Source organism: Empidonax traillii, unplaced genomic scaffold, assembly GCF_003031625.1.
Source record: "Empidonax traillii isolate 1590-97213 ecotype Southwest subspecies unplaced genomic scaffold, ASM303162v1 scaffold890:size686501, whole genome shotgun sequence".
NCBI classification, from domain to species: Eukaryota; Metazoa; Chordata; class Aves; order Passeriformes; family Tyrannidae; genus Empidonax; species Empidonax traillii.
Genome location: NW_020956083.1, coordinates 213964 through 220919, shown reverse-complemented (window position 1 = coordinate 220919; position 6956 = coordinate 213964).

The following is a 6956-nucleotide window of genomic DNA, read 5'->3' as shown; positions in this document are numbered from 1 at the left end:
ACTCCCATCCCAAGGCAGACTTCCTTGATCATTCACAGCCCCAAGGCTGGCTGGCTCTGTGACCTACAGAGAGATAAGAGCTTCTTTATTCTTTCTCATGCATGACCAAGTCAGCTTGCTTCCAACATGAATGATTAAAGACCCACGTGCACTTTTAATGACTATATTCCAATTAAAAAGCAACCCCCTCCTTGAAAATTTAGGCAGCTGAAGTGGCATTGTGCTTACCAACAAATAATTAATTATTTATATGAAATGCTCTGCTCTTTAAATTACTTAGGTTTAATGTACTGCAAAGGCATTTGCAGTATCGATAACAATGCTATTTTGCTTCCACTTAATCATCACAATTTTATTTATTTATTTATTACCAAGAACAAAAATACCCCAGCTGGTCCATCTGATACTGTGCTGCACCACTGACAGGCTGCTTTTCCTCCCAGTCTTATGTTGCAATAATTATGGTTTTGCTGTGAAGAGGCTGTTTCAGAGCCCACTGTAGGACTTGGTGCTGCATGTGAACCAGGATGGGGCCATTTGTCCCCCACAGCGCATTTGTCACCATGGTGGTGCTGTCACTGACCCAGGTGCTGCTTTATGGGGGCTCTGCTGGTTAAAGTTTAACTATTTGAATAACTCCGAGTCCTCTCAGGTGTTTGTTGGTATGGTGATGTAGGCCCTGTGGTTTTTTGGCTTCTCTTATTTCTCCTAAACTTCAAGCAGTTCAAGGTGAATTAGAAAAAGTAACTGGAAGCAGAGGACAAGCCGCAAAACTGATCAGTGGGTGGAGCCAGGGGGTGCTGGACGATACAGCAGTTCTGGGCTGGTGTGCCTCTTCTGCATGTTTTGGTCACCAATAACTCTTCATTTTCTCTCTTTTTCAACTACAAATTTTTTTTTTTTTTTTTTTTATATTAGCCATTCAAATCAGCTGGGATTCAAGCTGCCCTGTTGCTCAGCATCCTCCCCACTGGGATGGATGTGTTGGTGTTAATGTGCCATTAATTCCAGAACAGGCAAGACTGTTTGGCAGAAGCAGCTTAGAAAGTCAGGAGTTGATGGGCTGCGGGAAGGTGTTACTGCATTACAGCCATTGCTAAGTGCAGGGTCCTGCTCAATAGATTAATAACAGGTTTGCCAGTTTAAGGTGAAGGGACATCCGCTGGGAGGAAGTGGAGCAGAGACACGTGAGTGCTGCTGCTGGGACACTGAGCTCCCAGGCCGGGGTGGCCACGGAAAGGCAGGCTGAGAACTGCTGAGTGTGTAACGTGAGGTGGCTCCAGGGTGACACCGAAAACCTTTGCTGCCCTCTGAAATACCAGACCTGATTCCGGTCACCAAGATGACTCTGACTGTTCTAAGTGGCTGCTGGGGGTGTGTAATTATAAATGCACATGGGAGGTTCTCAAAGAACAATCACAGTTCTGTGTGGCAGGAAGGGACATGGAGATGCACCCTAATCCATCCTCCTGTACCAAGCCACGATCAATATGTCTAGACCATCCTGACAGGTGCTTAAGGATCTTTTTCTTGAAAGTCTTGATGATGTCTCCACCTCTCAGTCTCCTTGGGCAACTACCCTAGGGCTCGACTCTTTTTTTTCTCAACAGTCATCCTAATTCTCCCACCCTACTATTTTTTGTCTGATTCCCAGCAGATAAGGAAAGCAAGCCATTGCTCTCTCCTACAGAAACCTTTTACAAACAGAGAACTGTTACCCCATCTCTCCTCTGCCTGCCACTTTCATGAGTTAATTGACCCATTTCCCTCTACCTCTCTCCAGAGGCTGTTTTCTACTTCTCTGGTCACTCCTATTGCTGTCCTCTGGGCTCCTGCCAGTTGGGGCCTGACTTCCTTGATGAGCAGTGCCCAAACTTGGATGCAGGACTGCAGCTGAGGCTTTAGTAGCAGGGCAGTGAAGGTTTACTTCATGTGTCTCACATACAGCTTCTCTGTTTATGAATTCCAGCATGATAGCTGCCAAAAAAAAAAAAAAAAAAAAAAAAAAAAAAAAAAAAAAAAAAAAAAAAAAAAAAAAAAAAAAAAAAAGGCAAACGATGTCCTGGTAGCCCTTGAGATCTGGGCACAGTGGAGATGAGGGCCATATAAGTACATAGATGGATGCACAGATGAAATGCAGACTTTCGCTAGTCAGACAGAAGAAGCTGAGATTGGGGAAGTGGCACCGTGTCTGCTGCTGGGGGGTGTGTGTGTGTGAGCCTCATGTCTGCCCTGCCGAGCTGGAGGAGCAGGAGGGAGTCATTCCCACCCCACCGGGACACACCCCATGCCCACATCGGGAACCGTGTGGTTCCACCCCCTCCCACCCGCCGGGACACACCAAGGGGGAGTTTCATGCTGGGGGCTCCCAGCACCTGCGGGTTCATGAGCTGAGAGGGTCTGAACCTTTCAGCTGCTGCATTTGGCTTTCGGTGCCTCTGTCCATTCGAGCTGGTCTCCTTTGCTTTGCACTCCTGGAGGAAAAAGCTCTCTGTGAAAAGATGAGTTGCACATTTTTGCCCCTCCCCTTCAGCCCAAGCGTTAGGCAGGAGGCTGGTGCGTGATGCAAAGTTGGGCTCTGCAGAGGATGGAGGGGAGGCGTCGGAGGAGCCCGCGGTGGTGGCTGGAATTCCTGTTGCCGTAACAACCCGATGCAGTCCTTAAATATAGAAGCGGTTTTACCCCATAGCCCGGCTCTGTCCTCTCCTCTGTAACGCAGAGCAAACGGGCTTTGCTTCCTCGTTGCTGCCACCTGTTAAGAGTCCCAAAGGTCAGAAATGTAAACCCTGGTGCAGACTGAGAGCTCAGGAGACCCACTGATCATGGGCTTGGGGGTCCTGCTCCGTTCAGACTTTGGTGTGAGGGCCCCAAATTCTGGTTTGACCCAGTGAAAATCCTCAGGCAGGTTGGTCTGAAAGAAGAGGTCCCCTAAAAGAGTGGAAAACATCTGACTGCTGGAGCAGCTGCTTTACTGCTGCAGTTGTGGCTGTGGGGTGGGAGGGGAGCAGGGCTGCTTTGGAGCTGGGAAGGGAGAGAGACAAATCACATCAGAGCATTACATCACCCTGTGCAGGGCGTTGCTGTCCCTTTCCAAAGGAAAGCTTCACTGTTTTTCTGAGCTTTCCACAGACAGACCAGTTCTGTCAGCAGGGAAGAAGAGGAGACAGGTGACTCTTTATTCTAGACCTGGAAAGACCTATTTTTCTCTGAGAGCCAAGCAGGACTTTCCAGTGCCCTTGGTAAGCCTGGTGGCACCTGGCACAGAGGCACTGAAGGACTAGGGCTTGCTTTGCCTGTAATTATGGATGTTTGCAGGTGTCCTCCTGCAAGGCACTGGCTGGAAGGTACATCTCCTCTCAGACTGCAGCTTTCCAGCTTCTCAGTGCTGAGACAGCCTTCAGCTTTCTTTTGGAGGTGCTCCTTCAGGATCTGAGAAGACTGAATTTAAACCTGGAAACTCTGAGCAGCCTAAAGGATTTGCTTGTACCTACAAAGTCACCCCCCCTAAAATGTACTTTAGTCCCTATTCAGGCTGGAGCATCACGTTTCTCCTGATCAAGCAAATGGTTGGGAGGTTTGGTCTCAGATTGCACTGCAAAGACTTGTAAAGCAAACCACTGAGGTTCCTTGGATGGTTCCCCAGACAATGCTGCTTGTTTGTTCTTGTTCCTATCCTAATTAAACTTTTTCCACGGGGAAACTCTTGTTTTAGTCATTTTTTGCAAAATTGAACCGCCCTTTCTTGGTTTGCTACATTAAAATCCGCAAAGGCAGATGCTTTAAGAACAGATACTCTGTTATTCACATCATCAATTCCGTTTTTGCAGCAGGAGGACAAGTCCTCTGCACGCACACTGGGACAAGATGAAGCCAGGGGCTTCAGAAGGCAAGGAAGGGACCAGAGGGACAGTGATTCTTCTGTCACTTGCTCAGTTGTCTGGGATTGCCAGGCTGAGCTGTACTTGTGCAGTGGTACTTGAGGTCTTGCAAGGCTGCAGTAGAACATGTTCCTGATCTGAGAGGGACCACTGACAGGAACCTTCTACAGGGACCCATCAGTGGCCAATGTCATCTCAGCACCTGGAAAGAAGAGGTGGAGAGGAGCTGCAGGCACCCGGTCCTGGGGCAGCAGAACACATCAGATCCTCAAGGTTTTGTTACAGAAGCTCCAAGCAAATCTAGTTTTTATTGAATTCCCTTGTCTGCAGGAGTCCTGGGGGCTATTTGATGCTTTAACTGGAAAAGCAGCTGCTGGGACCGTGGGCATTTGCTCCCAGAGGCGGCACATTCCCTGCAGCTCTCCAGCCCCTGGGATCTGCTCAGACAACATCAGCCCCCAGGCTGCTCCAACCACCTCCCTTCCTCCTTTCCACTGAGAGCAGGAAGGATTTGTGCAGCCACATGTGGCACCCCAAAAGTCTATTCACATTTTAACAGGACTTTTACTGCAGAAAGGAGAAAAACACCCATGCAGGACCAGTAGCTTTGGGCTAGGAATAAATTGTAGCTGCTTTATGGAGCTTAAGATCCCTTGTAATGATACTTGTGTTGCCCTTGCTAACCAGAAAATCTGGATTGCTGCTTGGCTTCCTAACCTCCCCTGCACAGCCTTTCCTGAATCAAAGGGATTGGTCTGGGCAAGGCAGGCAAAGATCACACACTGGGCCTGAAGAGGAGGCTTTGATGTGTTGCTGAGCAGAGGTATTTAATTAACCTCCTCTATTGATTTTGATGAAGAATCACCTTCAGTTTTTATGTGCAGGAGAAAAAGAAACTGTCTGAAGAGCAGCCATGTGGAGAGTGGCCAAGTGAGTGCTGGGATGGGCTCGGTTCTTCACCTCTGGTTTTCCTGTGCAAGACTGTGGTTGACCTGTGGGAACGTGCCAGAAAATAGAGACAGGGTGAGAGAGCTGAAGAAAACTGAGAGAACCTCTCCATGTGCCACATGTGCCACCAGCACACAGGGTGATACAGGGGGTGTGCAAGGGGTGGGGAAACAACCCCCTCCTGCCAGCAGGTGAGCAGTGGCCTCTGAGCAGAGACAGCACATGCAGAGGACCTGCTTTGTGGTGGGATGGAAAGGGGAGAGGCTGATATCTCCCAGCATCAGCTGCCAGGGCAGAGGATGTTGGTGCTTCTGGTTGTGGTGATGCCCAAGGATGCCCCTCAGCAGCTTCACACAGCTCCCAAGGGCCAGGGGCTGCCCAGGGCCATGGCAGGGGCTCTGCCTTGTTCTGCAGCCCATCAGAAGTGAGGAGGTAGGTTGAAAATGAGGGCCAAGCTTGAACTTGAAAGACCATCAAAGGATTTTTGGAGAACAACTGTGAAATAGTGAAATGGCTGCTTGCTCTTCAAACATGATGGTTGTTGAGAAGTTTGGTAGTTTGCTGGGATTTCCTGATTTGCTGGGGTTTAACAGCTTGAATTGAGGGCCTTTTAAATTTTGCATTACATTGGCTGGGTTGTTAATATTTAATGTATGGAAAAAGACAAAGGTAGGTAGCTGACAACTCTCCTAATAAAAATCTCTATCATGATAATCCTGAGGAATCTTTGTATTATTATTACTTCTGTTACTGGAATGACAGAACATAAATGCTAGAAGGGAGGGAAACCTCGCTGTGCCAGGGACTGTGTGAACGGGGGGTTGTCAGAAGCTTGCAGTCTGAAAGACAGACAGGAGCTGTCCCCAGGCAGTGAAGACTGTGACCATGTCAAGTCCTCACATCTCTGAACCAGCCCTCTGTGAGGTGACTCTCTGGGCTGGGTGCTCGTGCCCCATGGGTGCCACACCCTCTGCAGGGCCCTGTGACAGCTGTGCCCCTGCATGGGGCAGGGAGGCTTCCTGAGACCGGGCTCACAGTGATGCTTTTTAACTCCCCTTCCCACCTAGCATGCTTGTGAAGAGCAGGTGGGTGGGAGCTGCTCCCTCAGGGCCCTCACCCTGCAGAGCCGTGGGAGCTTGGCCAAACCCCATCACTTCGTCTGCCTGAAACCAGGTGACAGTGATCCACCGTCCTCCACAGCCATCAGGGTTCTCCTGAACCCCCTCCAGAGCTGGCAGGAGCACAGACCCACATCCTCTGCCCTTTGCACAGAAGGAGCCTCAAGTGCTTTACAGAAGGGTTGCATTGCAACTGCTTTTTGCAGAAAATGCGTACACCAGAATTCTGTGTTATCGTGAGGAGTTTGGACAGAAAAAAAAAAAAAAAAAGCTTTTTAAAGTATTCCAGTGCTGGAATTCAGAGAGGGTAGAGATTTCTAAGCTGCTGACCTTTTTAGATGTTTAGTCACGCTAGAAAATGAGTCTCAGTGGGGCAGGGATGGTTGGGTCAGACACTGGGGTAGAGGTTTTGCTGCAAGGCTGTTTGGAATTTTGGTGCCTAAATGTAAAGCAGCTGGGGACAGGGATGCCATTGAACCTCTTTGTGATGAAGGACTTGAGCAGGGGTCTCTGCTATCTGGACAAGTGCTCCCTTCTGGGGTATTTCTAAAAAATGAAAAATCTGCTGTGTTCCCACCTTGTCCAGCTGCACCTTTGGAAAACAAAGTGACCAGTCAGCAATGCACTGAAAGATGCAGCACACAGAACTGCCTTTAGGAGGGGGTCTCAGGCTGCAAAACCCAAGGGAAAGGAGAAATGTCCCTGGCACTCTAAATAGGGGCCATCCAAGAATCCAAAAAATGTGATCTTCAGATGGTTCTGTCCTCCAGTTTTCCTCCTGGTCAACTCCAGACAACTCTTTGCTCCATTGCTGGCTCTTTCCAATCACAGTTCTCCCCAGGGGCACTGTGCAATAGCCCAGTGACAAAATCCAGCCCCACAGCCCCCTTTGAGCTGGGACTGAGCACTGCCCTCAGCACCCTCCACTGCTGCCCACACCAAGGAAGTGGAGCTGCATTTTCAGTAGGTTACTGCAGCATTCTCAGTCTGTGTGATTACATCCAAATTGTCC